At 33.9% G+C, this 14,677-nt stretch overlaps 1 long non-coding RNA gene across 4 annotated transcripts in view; it reads right to left on the minus strand.

The window, feature by feature from the left end:
• LOC111091183 overlaps window positions 1-14,598 on the minus strand; it is a 39,344-nt gene extending 24,746 nt beyond the window's left edge. For all 4 annotated transcript variants that reach the window (XR_005373820.1, XR_005373821.1, XR_005373819.1 and 1 more), the window contains exon 1: window positions 14,461-14,598. This is a non-coding gene — a long non-coding RNA (uncharacterized LOC111091183). The remainder of the gene's footprint in view (window positions 1-14,460) is intronic.
• Between the last annotated feature and the right edge of the window lie 79 nt (window positions 14,599-14,677).

Consider the following 14,677-nt stretch of genomic DNA (forward strand, 5'->3'; position numbering starts at 1 on the left):
TTTGTCTTTCTTCACCATCAATCTAAATCTCATGTTTGCTATTGACAAATGGCTTAAAACCTAATGTTTTCCAAAAGATTGTCTTAACCCACCATCTCACAGATCTCTTTGAATTTCTAAGTCTCCACGGCATGTGTTTTCTAGTCATATGCCCTGTTAGCTAAATGAGAATGATATACTCATTCTTATTAATTCTTTGTTATTTAAAATCTATTTCTGGATTGACAAATTAATTCTGTTTTGTTGGGCATTTTTGTATATTTGATTTACATCCTAACTTATGGTGTTCATAGTTCTCAGATATTTGCTGCTCTTTTTAGTTGTGTGCTTTAGTTTGGGACCTCTCCCACATTCTGGACTGTGTAAACTGTCTTGTGGGTTATGACATCCTATTTGGGTCCTTAGCTTATTGCTATTGTGGTAAATTTCAGTTGGATGCCTTTAAAAAAATGTTATACAAATTCAGTGCCTCTGAGAAATCCTCTTTATTTTGGCCAAGATTATATGCTCATTAACTAGTTTTTACATTTCTTTTCTTGTGATTTTTGTAGATTGAAGATGGCAAGCAGTGATTTCAATATGTAACCCATCTGCCATTTTGATAGTGAAATTGTCCACTGTATATTTTATGTTATCTTCCACATAGTTGACAAGGATTATATTTTCATCATCTTGACTTTCAGAGTAGCTAAAAGAGTATCTTCAATGTAATAAATGCTCAATGAACATTTTTTTGAATGATATAATTAAATGTCATAGTTCCAACTCATGGTTTAATTCTGATATTATTTTGGGAATATGGTTTTAAACTGAAATTAAACCACAACATCCCCTTGGACGTAGAATATAAGAAAATATTCATAACCAGAGATAAATTTGAGAATTAGGATTTACTTCAGAGATTCAGAAATAAATTTAAATTTCTAAATTTCTCTAGTTTTTCAGCTAAGAATGGTTTTACTCCTTTCAAAAAGAGATTTATAAAGTAACTCGTATTTTTTTAGGTATTGTTCTGGATGCCGAGTTTATAGAAATAAATAAAAATTTAAAAAATCCTTCCATTAAGGAGTTCATATGTGTAGAGCACTGAGATGTTTTCAAGGAGGAAAATATAGCTGAACAGGATTGCCAAGAACAATACCAGATGGTGAGGGCAGAGAGTTTTTGAAGGAAAGATTGGGTAGAAACTTTTAGGCCATTGTGAAGATTTTGGTGTTTAATATGAGCTATATGGGGGACTACAAAAAGTTTCAACAGGGGAGTGACATAATTTTGGTACTGTTGCCTAGTCCCTCTATGCAGTGCCCATCACCTTCATTTACTTTTACACCACCCTGTAGCAGTCATTCTCAAACTTTTTGATCTCAGAAATTATTTTATTAACTTATTTAAACTGCTAATAATAAATCCACTTCATGTTTACATATAAACATATTTTTATGAAAATATTTTTAAAATACAGAGAAAGGGATAACATTGTTTTACATTTTTCAGATTTCTTTGATGGCTGCTTTGAAAGAAAACAATTGGATTCTTATATCTGCTTCTGCATTCAATCTATTACAATATTTTTTTGGTTGTAGTATATTGAAAAAATCAAATATGTAGTTAGAAAATGGAAAAATATTTAATAATCTATTCATATGATTATGGATAGTGTTCTTTGATATAACACCAATAATTGATAAGAAGTAGTTTCTTAAATATTGATTACACTGCAAAATCTGAAACCATATCAAAGAAACTTTCACACTCTTTTGCATTAATATTCATTGATTAATCTTGTGATCTGAATGAGTGTTACCAATATATGATATTATAACAATATGTTGATCATTTAGAAAATACGGGTTTATTGACTTTTGCATATCTTTTATTGACATATTTCATTACATAATATTTAAAAATTACATTCAGTAACAGCACCTTTGATCCCACCAAAAAGGTCTTTAAATATTATGAAGCTGACAAATTCACAGTGGCAGATAAAAGTATTCCAAAATTTTAATTTTCTCTTGAAAACTCAATTGTTTTCCCTTGGCAGCATATACTATCAGTTGCTTTAGTCACTTGTTTATTTCTGAGAAAATATCTGACCCAAGTCAAAATATCCATAGTATTGGTTTGGCATTCTTTTAAGGAAAAATGATATTTCATGAAGTTTTTAGTTCAGTTCACAACTTAATCACACAACGGTTTTCCTTTAGGCAACCATTGTATTCAACATGCTATAGAAGTACTTTATGCACACTTTCCATTTTGCCATAGAGTATATTAGAAGTAGGTACTCAAAAGCTGATATTTAATAAAACTAGTACTTTTTAGTAAGTTATAACTGAGACATTTATAACTGAAATTATCATTGGTTTTCTGCCAAATTATAGCAGTTAATACTACAATACTATTTGACTATTAGTACATCCCTTGATTCCTGTGAAGGCACCAGCGATTTTGCCTACTATTGTTTTTAATCATCATTTCTTCTTTTCTTCATCATTTCTTCATCCCATAGATCTTTCAGAGTACTTCGTTTAGCGCATGTGCCTTACCCCTCCTTGAATTATGACTAATTATGTTTCTGTCTCTGCCATATTCCAAAGCTCCCTGAAGTCAAGACTTGTATTTGATTTTACTCCATACACCACCTCAGTCACACAGTGATTTCCCTTTACTACTAGTATAATAAGTACTGATTGAATGAGTAAATCAGCAGATTTTTTTTGTTCTAAATGGGAGACAATATATGTCACAATTTTGTTGAAATTCCCACCAAATCTTTCTATACTTAAGCTATCCACAATACCATGCTGTAATAGATTGTATGCATTATAATTTATATTTACCAATGCACAAAGGTAATCATTTGCCTTACAGGAATATTTACATGTGTGTAATTTTATTTTATTTTAATTATTGATTTACTGCTCTCTATCTTTTATGATAGAGTTCCTGGTGGACAATGAATATGTCTTATGAAAGTTTACTGCCTAGTATAGTATCTTGTATGTATGAGTCATTCAAAAATTGAAAGCTGATGAATAAATAAATAAATAGATATTTTTGGATAAAAAACTTATTCACAGATAAAAAATGAATGGTAATAAATGATACTGGAGCAACTAGGAAATCACATAAAAAATTATCCTAGACACAGAATTTACAAACTTCACAAAAATTAACTCCAAGTAGATCGCAGGCCTATGAGCAAAGGGCAACTATAAAACTCCTAGAAAATAACATAGGAGAAAATCTAGATGACCTTGCATTTGGTGATGACTTTTTACATATAACACCACAGGAAACTCCATGAAAGAAATGGTAAATTGGACTCCATTAGAATGAAAAACTTCTCTGTGTATGAAACTCTCAAAAGAATGAAAAGATATATATAGATATATAAATACATAAAAAAATGAAAAGACAAGCCAGAGACTGGAAGAAAATATTTACAAGATTTCTCTTCTAAAGTATTATTATTCAGAACACACAAAGAACTCTTAAAACTTGACAATGAGAAAATAAACAACCTTATTAAAACATGGGCCAAAACTTTAACAGACATCTCACCAAAGAAAGTATATAAATGGCAAATAAGCATATGAAAAGATATGTCATTGGGAAATGCAAAGTAAAACAACAATGAGATACCACTACACACCTATTAAAACATTCAAAATCCAGAACAATGACAACACGAAATTCTGGTGAGGATGCGGAGCAACAGGAACTCTCAATCATTCATTCATTGATTGGTGAGAATGCAAAATGGTACAGTCACCTTGGAAGACAGTTTGCAGTCTCTTGTAGAACTAAACATACTCTTCCATACAATCCACAATTATTTGTGGTATTTACCCATGTGAATGGATAAATAAATTATGGTACATCCAGACATTGGGATATTATTCAGCACACACATGCACAGAAAAGCTATCCAGCCATGAAAAGACATGGAAGAAACTTAAGTGCACATTACTAAGTGAAACAAACCAATTTGAAAAGGCTATATGCTAAATCATTTCAACTATATATTTATATATGACATTCTGGAAAAGGCAAATCTGTGGAGATAGTAAAAAGATCAATGGTTGCCAGAGGTTAGAGAAGAGGGATGGATGAATAGACAGAGCAGAGAGGATTTTAGGACAGTAAATTACTCTTTATGAAACTGCAATGGTAGATAAATGTCATTATAAATTTGTCCAATCCCATAGAATGTACAACACCAAGAGTGAATCCTAATATGATAACAGTGTGTCAGTGTCAATATAGGTTCATCAGTAGGCTCAAATGTACCATTCTGGTCAGAATATTGATAATCAAGGAGATTATGCATATGTTGGGAAAGGTGGTAATTGGGAAATCTTGTGGTACTTCCTGCACAATTTTATTGTGAACCTAAAACTACTTTAAAAAGTAATCAATTAAAAAAGGAGAAGAAAGGAAATTTCCTTATATGGATGGTGCCCACTCAACATAATCCATATTGTATAGATTACAAAACATATTCACACAGAAAATTCTATTTTCCCTTATATAAACCAGTTAAGCATAAAATACAAACGTTATTAACCATTTCCTTCATTTGTCATTGCTCTACAATTATGCTGTTGTTAACCAGTCTTTCTATTACTGTTAAATGTTTACTTTTGGCAAACCTTTGGCTGCATAATAAATGCATACAAATGGAGGGACTGGTAATTAGTTGAAAACTTATAGCTTGATTACACTATTAAAATTATAATTAGAACAATTGTTAACTTGTATTGATTATGCACTAAAAATTGTGTAATATTGTCTCATTTACTTTTCTTAACACTTATGTGTAGAAGGTTATGTAGTTCTACTTTCACATAAAGAAATTGAAACATCAAGTAATTTACAGAATGCTATACAGTAAGCAGTTAGAACCAGGATTTGAACCCATGTACTCATTCCGTTATGCTCCTAAATACTATAATGTCACACTTTTTGCAAAATAATCATTAAATATTATTGAAAAGATGATATTTTGCTAAGCATTCTAAATCAGTCTAACCTTTTAATGGTTTATAGCCCAAGATGCCCATTGTACAAATAAAGAACAGCATGTAGGTGGAGTTTGCCTTGGCCTTAATAGCTTTTTATATGATGGTATGAAATTAAATAATTGCAATGATTTAAATTCCACTGACCGATATCTCCCCTGCTATTGTAATAGACTAACAACCTACAGGGTCCTCTTTTCAATTGCCACTATTTTCAGGAATCCCCAATGGGTATCAAATATGTTCATTAAACCTATCTTCTCCCATCAGATGTTGGCAGTTGTGATAGCTAATTTTATGTGTCAACTTCGAGAGTGTTTTGAATGAAATTAACATTTACACTGGTGAACTTTGGGTAGAGCAAAATTCCCTCCATAGTGTAGGTAGGCCTTTTCAGTTGACAGCCTGAATAGAACAAAAAACCTGGTTTCCCCAAGTAAGAGAAAATTCTCTAGTAGGCTGCCTTTGGATTTCATCTACACGATCAGCTCTCCTGGGTCTGCAACCTGCTTTCCCACACTGCAGATTTTGAACTTTGGTCTCCATAATCATTTGGCCAATTCCTTATAATAAGTCCTTTCCTTTCCTTTCCTTTCCTTTCCTTTCCTTTCCTTTCCTTTCCTTTCCTTTCCTTTCCTTTCCTTTCCTTTCCTTTCCCTTTCCCCTTTCCCCTTTCCCCTTTCCCCTTTCCCCTTTCCCCTTTCCTTTCCTTTTCCTTTTCCTTTTCCTTTTCCTTCCCTTCTCTGGAGAATACTGACTGACATACCAGGCCCTGCAATCAGTGACTTAGCCTGTCGTGGTGGCCTACCTACATGGTGATTTGTGACTAACTGGAGAAAAAGGTCACTCCCTCTCATGCAGTATTTTGCTGGAGAGTTCTCAAAGCAGAACTGCTTGTAATTCAGTCTTTCACACAGTTTTTCTGTACAATTTTTATTTTTATAGTCCTTCTTCTTGGGATATGTGAGACTGATGATTTAATCAGAATTGTGACTCCCCTTCTACAATGACTCCAGTTAAAGTTAACTCTCATGCACAGCTACTTCTTCTCTTGGGATGAATTATTTCCCTCTGTTACTGTCAGGTTGGTGTGTTACACTATCTTTCCAAGACATGCTTCAGATACTTCAGCTCTCTAGTAGTATTCTTTCCTGCGGATCACTTCAGATGCCATGCAAAGAAATTCTCTTAGGAATGTCCTACCAGGACTCTAAGAATGCCCAGTATGTCTGAATCTCAACAAAGGTAATATTACCCAACAAAGTTAATATTTCTGCAACATGCGGAATACTTTTGTTCTAATTCCCAAGGCATTTATATTCTGTGGGAAAATTAACCCTCATGTGTCCTATTTTATTTTTCCATTTGACCAGATGTCAATAAGCACAAAACACTAGTAGTTCCACTAACTTCACTTATGGACATGGAGAACTATAATTTTCCCCAAATTTTGTTTGTGTAAGAAGAATCTTTGGCATAAAGGGTAAAGACAAATTGTGTCCTATGAGGGAGTGATCTGATGCTTATCAGATTTGTTTATGCACAATGTCTTATCTGACTAATAAGCACATATTTATAGGGACAATGAATGATTCAGAAGGTGATATCTGAACAGAAATCTGACATACACACTAATATTAATTGTCACTCCATAAAATGATGAGATTAGGAAGAAAAAGTAAGATTAGAAGAATATACAATCTAAAACAAAAATCCTGTTTAATTTTTTGAGACAGTGAACAATGACAGCTCAGTAGGGTTTAATGTTTAATTAGGCAAGGTCACAGCTGAACTTTTAGTTTTCTTCCTATTATTAAGTCTTCTATAAAGAGGTGGAATTTTAGAACCTATTTGAGGATCAGAGAAGAAAATGCATTTAGCACTCCAAGGGATAAAAAGAAGATTCTCCAGACATTAAGATAACTTTGCTACTACCTACTCATTATCTGTCTTATAACAATAGCCAGCTAGTCAGTGACTCACCCAAACCAAATGTGCGAAGTGTGCAACTCTGAATAGATCAAAGACATGTACTCCATTTACTGGTATTAAGATACAGGTGTTAAAGTTGAGGAAATAGAAAATAAAAAGTGATGGAAAGTTTACTACAGTTGTTGGCTCTAAGGAGTTGCCAAGTGAGCCAAGCTCAGTCATCTATTGTTCAAACAAATGTACCTCTATTATGCCCCCGGAGCTATGACTACTGCCCTGAAGGGTACCCTCCAGGTGATCTCAGGAGTAACAATGATGCAGGTCTGCTTGTGAGTTAAGATAAATTTCTACCACATTAATATTGGATATGTCAGTACTTAACTGATATTAAGGAGGAAGCATTTTCTTGTTACTGAATTCTTTGCTCATTTTTAAATCTCAAAGTGTTGTTATACTTACAAGCAAAAAATTATTAGAGATCCCCTCCTTTAAAAAAAAAAAAGCGTGTTCATGATTATGTGTATTAAAACTTCCACACCTTAAAGTTACCCTTCAAGTTAATGCCATTAAGCTTTCTTTTTTTTTCCTTTAAAGATTTTATTTATTTATTCATGAGACACACACAGAGAGAGAGAGAGAGAGAGAGAGAGAGAGAGAGGCAGAGACATAGGCAGAAGGAGAAGCAGGCTCCATGCAGGGAGCCTGACGTGGGACTCGATCCCGGGTCTCCAGGATCACACCCTGGGCTGAAGACAGCACCAAACTGCTGAACTACCCAGGCTGCCTGGCATTAAGCTTTCTAAATGAAACTTAGGGATAATGTGCTAGTTTTGAACATCTTCTTAGAGTTTATTTTGGGGTGCCTGGTTCAGTCGGTTAAGGACGGACTCTTGATTTTGGCTCAGGTCAAGATCTCGCAGGTAATAGATATAAGGCTCCTTGTTCAGTGTGTCCTCCCTCTGTTCCACTCTCTCTCTCTCAAATAAATAAATAGAATCTTTTTTTTTTAGAAAAGTCTTCTGTTATATTATAACAAATTATTTATTGTTCCTATATGTTAAAATTTTCTTATTCTCTTTACGTGCATCAAGGGTACTCAGATATGTCCCTTGCTAATGCTAAAAAGCATTATTTTTCTATATATATTTTCTAGTCTTTCATGGTTATAATGATGTTTCCATTCAAATACTCAGTCTTGCTATCCACAACTGTATTAATTATAGAACAATACTAATCATTGGAAGGATTAGCAAGTAAAAAATACTGATATTTCTGCAAATGGGAAATAGTACCAAAACATCTCATTTTGTCCCTCATCACATTCCTCTTGGTATTTATTTTTGGATCCTTTGAAATGACTCTTTCATGCTCAAGGGCAAGCACTAGGTCACTTACCTACTAGTCATCCTTTCCCAATTTTTCTTTGTTAATCTAACCACAAATTTACCTAGATTTCAGGTGACTACCTGCTTTAGAAAGGGGCTCCTCCTTAAACCTAGTTGGAGGATGAATCTTGATTACTGAATATCATGGCAATTCTACTCCTCTCAAGCCTGAATTAAGAAGGATTTAATAAGGATTTTCTTATATAATTCCAAATCAGGACAATGTTGAGGAAATCTTCTAGGGGCCTCTGGAAAAGATTTCATTCCTCTTAGGAATATATACTCTTTGCCTCTTTTGACATTTAGATGATTGTGTGAGGATGGGATGCTGAAAGCTCATCAGTAATACCAAAAGGGGTCAAGTTTAAGGACATTAGCTCACAGGAAGAGGATGCTTGCTCAAAAAGATTAGAGGAATTGGGTGTTTGATGATTTCATTTAGCCATTGATTTGATGAACTCTGGAATGTCCTCCCTTGGGAATCTTGTTTCATGAGGTCATGTGCCCCTATTGTCTAAGCAATTCTGAATTGGGAATAGTACTACTTGCAGCTGAAACCATCCTAACTGACACATCTTATATTTAGGACCCACGCATACTTATTATCTGCTTTCATTAGCTCCAAGATCTTGATTTTTGAAAGGAAATGTTAAATCCCTTCTCTCAAAGAGAACAAACATTTTCTCAGATAATGGTAAGGTGCTACAGGGAACATTCTGAAAGAGTATGTGCTGTTTTTTAGGTATTAAATCTGAAATAGGGAATTCCCATCCAACTTTGGTAACTATACAGTTAAGCACTGTATTTTTAAAATGTAGAAGAGTGAATAATGTTGAAATAATTAGATTTTAAATTTGGATATCATTTTAGAAGAGCTAAAATTATCTTTATATATACATATTATTATACATTCTTTATCTTATAAACACTTCAGACTAATCTATAATCTGTGTCAATATTATGCAAATGCTGAGATTTGTAACCTAAATGTCTCACTAAATTTTCAGAGAACAACTAAGAAACTGTAAAATTTCTTGTTGGAACAGATGGTCCTTTGATTAATGCTCTAGTGCATAATTCCACCTCTATTGAGTCATTTTAATGAGAAAGTGTTTAAGTGTTCCACCAGTTGGCTGGTCAAATTGGCAATAGGCACCAGTTAAGGTGTAAACCACAAACATAAATCCATCTAGTGACCCATGAGCAAGTGAAACTGTATCTGCAAGAGTCTTTCTAATAGAGAAGATAGTGATTTAATATTTGAGAAAGCAGCATGAAAAGTTTCTCATTGCTTTAAATTCCTAGCCAGCGGCAATTATTATATGATACAGGTCTATGTTAAAACTAGTCATGTAAAATTTCAAACAAATCAGAAAAAAACAAAGTAACCAAAGTCGTTTGGATTTAGTCTTGAAAATGTTCTTAGGTTGGAAATGAAATGCCTCAACACCAGATTTAAATCAATTGAAATAACTGGAGAGATTATATTTTCAACTCACATATTCATAGTTCATTAGGTTTAATAGTGTGAAAACCTCATATTTAGAACACCATTGGCATTACCTACACATCCCTTCCCATAAACATCCAAAACTAATTCTGATAAAAAACTTCAAATTTGAATTGTAGTTATGAATCCACTTATTTTCTCCTAGAAAATTTAAAAGCTCTAGGAATGTATCCATTCAATTTCAATATAGTTCATTTCAAAGGCTGTTTATAAAAATAAAGCCTTTTAGATTAAGCTTTTCCCAACTGTTGCTTCCAGTTTTGCCATATTACATAATTTTTTCTTAAAAAGGGGGGGGGGGGGGCTCTTGAACTTTTAACCTTGCCCTATAAGCTAAGTCAAAAGTTATCAGTTACTAGTACTCTTTTATATAAGTTGGAAGGAAGTAAGGGCAAAATATAGGTTTAGACTTCTCTGAGCATGCTTCTGGTTATCTTATTCTGCTGATGGATCTGCTAGATTCAAAGTAAAAAGGTATATGCTTTGTACCACTTCCTGGCATTTCTCTTCATAACCTTATTAGTTTCCTTCAGCACGACTACTTAGTGATAGTATAATTATTGAAGACTAGTAATGGTCCTCCATTATTTTGGTTTTCCAAAAGCCCTAGTCCTTTTAAGCAACTTATTTGTATACACATATACTTTCCTAATATTTAACTTACTTTAGCCCCCTGACTAGACTTTGATATATTTGTTGAATGTCTATGTGGGCAAAGTCAGTGTCAAGTGATAAAGAATGGAGGCTATAATACAGATATCTCAGATAAGAATTAGTCAGTACAGAGCAGGGTATGCCGCGCTAACAATCACAAGGGTTCTCTGGTTTAACAAAACAAAAGTTTATTTCTCTCTTGTACATAATCTTTTATGGATTAGGGCAACTGTTTAGCACAACCAGGGCCCCAGCCAGCCATTGATACTGAACTGATCTGATCTATGACTTTATCAGCCTGAGGACTTATCTGCTCTTGCCTTAGGAGAAGAAAGAGCTTGTGAATTGTTGGCTTTTCCAAGCTTTGGCTGGAAGTGACACACATCACTGCTGCCCAAAGTCCACAGGCAAATACTAGTTACATGGTCAAAGGTGAACAGAAATGTGGTGGTGCAGATGGAATGTTTGGCAAGTGAAACTGTTGCTACCATAGTGGAAATTTGAAACTATTCATGCTTTTTAACAACAACAACAATAATAACAACAACAACGACAATTCTGCCAACATTTCAGAAAGGGGTATGAATGAAAAAGAGTAGATTATAACTCAGAGGTAACCAATTATTATTTGGTAAATTGGGACCCCTTTGATTTATTGATTTTATAATTTTTTACAGTGGGAAGTAAATATAGTTTTAGTTTTGGAGAATTAGAAAATATTAACAAATCAGGTAGTAAGTACATGTTAATCCTCCCCTTGACTTTACAGACCTCACTTTCCTCCTCTTTTCATTCACACTCCATTGTAGAACAAAAATTTAAAGAATAAAATTTGCCTTTATTTCATAAAGAATACATTTTGTATATAAGTTTAGTAAATTGTGGCTTTTAGACTCTCAATATATCTTATGATTATATGACTCTAGGTGAGAAAAACAAGAAAGCTCACTTAGTTTAAATGACTGCCATTAATCTTGTATTTAAGCACAGCTGACTCTAAGTCTACTGAATCCAAGTCTTGTGCTCATATCTTACCCCCTTTGTCCAATACTTTGAAAATACCTCCTTGTTATGTTCATCTCATCCACTACATAGAGAGTTCCTAAGGTCAAGCAACATGGATTTCTGGTATATGTTTGATCTATATTACATGGGTTATGTATTTGATACAGGTACTCTGACCAGGAATTTAGTGCCTTATATATTCCAGAGGTCTGAAGAGGCACCAGATTGTATTCAGAATTATGTATGTGCCAATGTCATCAGGTCCAGGTTCAATGTTTTTTTGTTTTTATTTTTTACTCAAGTAAATTAATATGTACTAGTATAATATTTTCAAGTGTACATATAATGATTCAACAATTCTATACATTTCTCAGTGCTTATTGAATACTCTTAATCCTCTTTATGTATTTCAGGCATCCTCCTTCTGGCAACCACTACTTTGTTCTCTGCATTTAAGAGTCTAGTTCTTTTTTTTTTTTTTTTTCTTTTTTCTTTTCTTTTCTTTTCTTTTCTTTTCTTTTCTTTTCTTTTCTTTTCTTTTCTTTTTTTTTTTTTTTTGGCTTTATTTCCCTTAGTTTATTTGTTGTTTCTTAAATTCCACACATGAGTGAAATCACATGATAATTTTTTCACTTAGCATTATACATTCTAAGTCCATCAATGTTGTAGCAAATGTCAAGATTTCATTCTTTTTTGTAGGTGAGTAATCTTACACTCTTTATCCATTTATCTATCAGTGGACATTCAGGTTTCTTCTATATCTTGGCTATCTTAAATAACACTACAATAAACATAAGCGTGCATATATCTTTTTGAATTAGTATTTCAAATTTCTTTGGGTAAATATCTGTAGTGGAATTGCTGGATCATATGGCAATTTTATTTTTAATTTTTTGAGAACCTCCATACTCTTTTCCAGTGGTTGCTCCAATTTTCATTCCCACCAATGATGCAAAAAAGTTCCTTTTTCTCCACATCCTTGCCTACACTTGTTGTTTCTTGTATCTTTTATTTTAGCCATTCTGACAAGTGTAAGGTGATATTTCATTGTGGTTTTTATTTGTATTTCCCTGATGATTAGTGATATTGAGCATCTTTTCATGTGCCTGTTGGCCATCTGCATATCTTCTCAGGTTCAATAGTTTCTGACAGATATTTGGCATTCATTACTGATTGCATATACACCACAATTATAAATCCCTAGATATAGTAATTATCCAGGATTAACTACTAATGACAAAAAGAAGAGAATGAGAGAGACATTATTGTACACATGCTGCTTACATTATTTGATGTAATATTCACAACCACGTTGACAAATGAATTTACTGGCTCTGAGAAGTTCAGTAGCTTTCCAAAGTCAGTGTTAAAGCACATATTTGACCACATGTCTACTTGATTCTAAATCTTGTGTTTTTTTCCCTCAATGCCATAATGATGCTCCCATAAGAATATTTAGTACTCTAGCAAATAGAAACATCATCAAGAAAAATGGTATGCCTTATTTTCCTCTTTTCTTGACATTCTATTTACTTTCATATTGAATAGGGATTTTATGCATCCTCACCAGCAGTAAGACATGCTTCTTAAATAAGATTGCAGTGCATAAAGATTACTATTTAAATATTTTTCCTAGACTTGACCTCTGCATTTTTCTTCTTTACTTGGGAAAAGTCAGAGAACATAGCTGTCTTCAGGCTAGATATAAATGTTTTTGGGAAATAATGGAATTTGTGAGATTGGATCTCTCTCTTACATATATACTAAAAAATTATAAAATGAACTATATCCTGGGAGTAAAAGGAGAAGAGTATCCTGCTAAATCTAGTTAAATCATGGTCCTCTTTCTATTCCAAAAAAGATTCTCTTGTGGATATTTCTTTTTTGTTTCTAAACTGGAGGTCAGTCCAAGATGTCTTTCACACACACACACACACACACACACACACACACAGAGTTTTCAAATATTTACTAATTTGTTTATTCAGTAAATATATATTTATTGAATGAATATTTATTGATTTTTTAAATACTAGATTCTGTAGTAATGGTGTACAATTGAAAGCATATTTACTGCTTCCTTTCAATTTTATTTTTTTTAATTTTTATTTATTTATGATAGTCACACAGAGAGAGAGAGAGAGAGGCAGAGACACAGGCAGAGGGAGAAGCAGGCTCCATGCACCTGGAGCCTGACGTGGGATTCGATCCTGGGTCTCCAGGATCGCGCCCTGGGCCAAAGGCAGGCGCCAAACCGCTGCGCCACCCAGGGATCCCCCTTTCAATTGTAATTCAAGAGAGAGGGCACGTGGAGATACCATGAGGTCAGAGGCAAGAGTAGTCATCCCCTCTCCATTACATCAAACATAACAAGATGAACAGATTCCAATGTTGTATTAGGATTTTCATTTTGAAGATATTGAGACTGAGATCCCTGTGTGGCTCAGCAGTTTAGCACCACCGTCAGCCCAGGGTGTGATCCTGGAGTCCAGGATCGAGTCCCACATCAGGCTCCCTGCATGGAGCCTGCTTCTCCCTCTGCCTGTGTCTCTGCCTCTCTCTCTCTCTCGTTCTCTGTGTATGTCTCTCATGAATAAATAATTTTTTTTTTTTAAAAAAAGGATATTGGGACAAAGAGCACAGCCAAAGTCTTAATGTAACTGTCTTCACTTTCATTCAGCTCTCCAGGTCTTGGATCATCCTTTAGGCCAAAGCAATAAGCCAAGTACTTTTCTATTTACTACCCACATTTTTGGTGTCAAGTTGTATGTGAGTCTTTTACATTTGTTGTTTCATTTAAGAAGCATGTTTTTCCAGCTAGCAAAAGTTGTTACTGATTTGGGGGTTTAAGAGTAAAGTAGAGACAAGAATTTTTAAGTGGATCTTTGAGCTGAATTGAAAGTGGCTTTTCGGTATATGACTGATCTACACAACAGAGATTACTTACTTGATGCAGATGATCTGATCAAGAATTCATAATCTTAAATAATGCAAAGTTCTAAGGAGCCACCAGGATGTGTTCACAAGTTCAATATTTTGAGCCTACGGTAGAAAAGGCAGAAGATGGTTTAAATTAAGAATGAGTGACATCACCAAGATGGTAACACAGGTTGTTCTTGGCTTCTATCTCACTCACAATAAGAATACTGGCAACCATTCACAAA

Source organism: Canis lupus, chromosome 19, assembly GCF_011100685.1.
Source record: "Canis lupus familiaris isolate Mischka breed German Shepherd chromosome 19, alternate assembly UU_Cfam_GSD_1.0, whole genome shotgun sequence".
In the NCBI taxonomy this organism is placed as follows: Eukaryota; Metazoa; Chordata; class Mammalia; order Carnivora; family Canidae; genus Canis; species Canis lupus.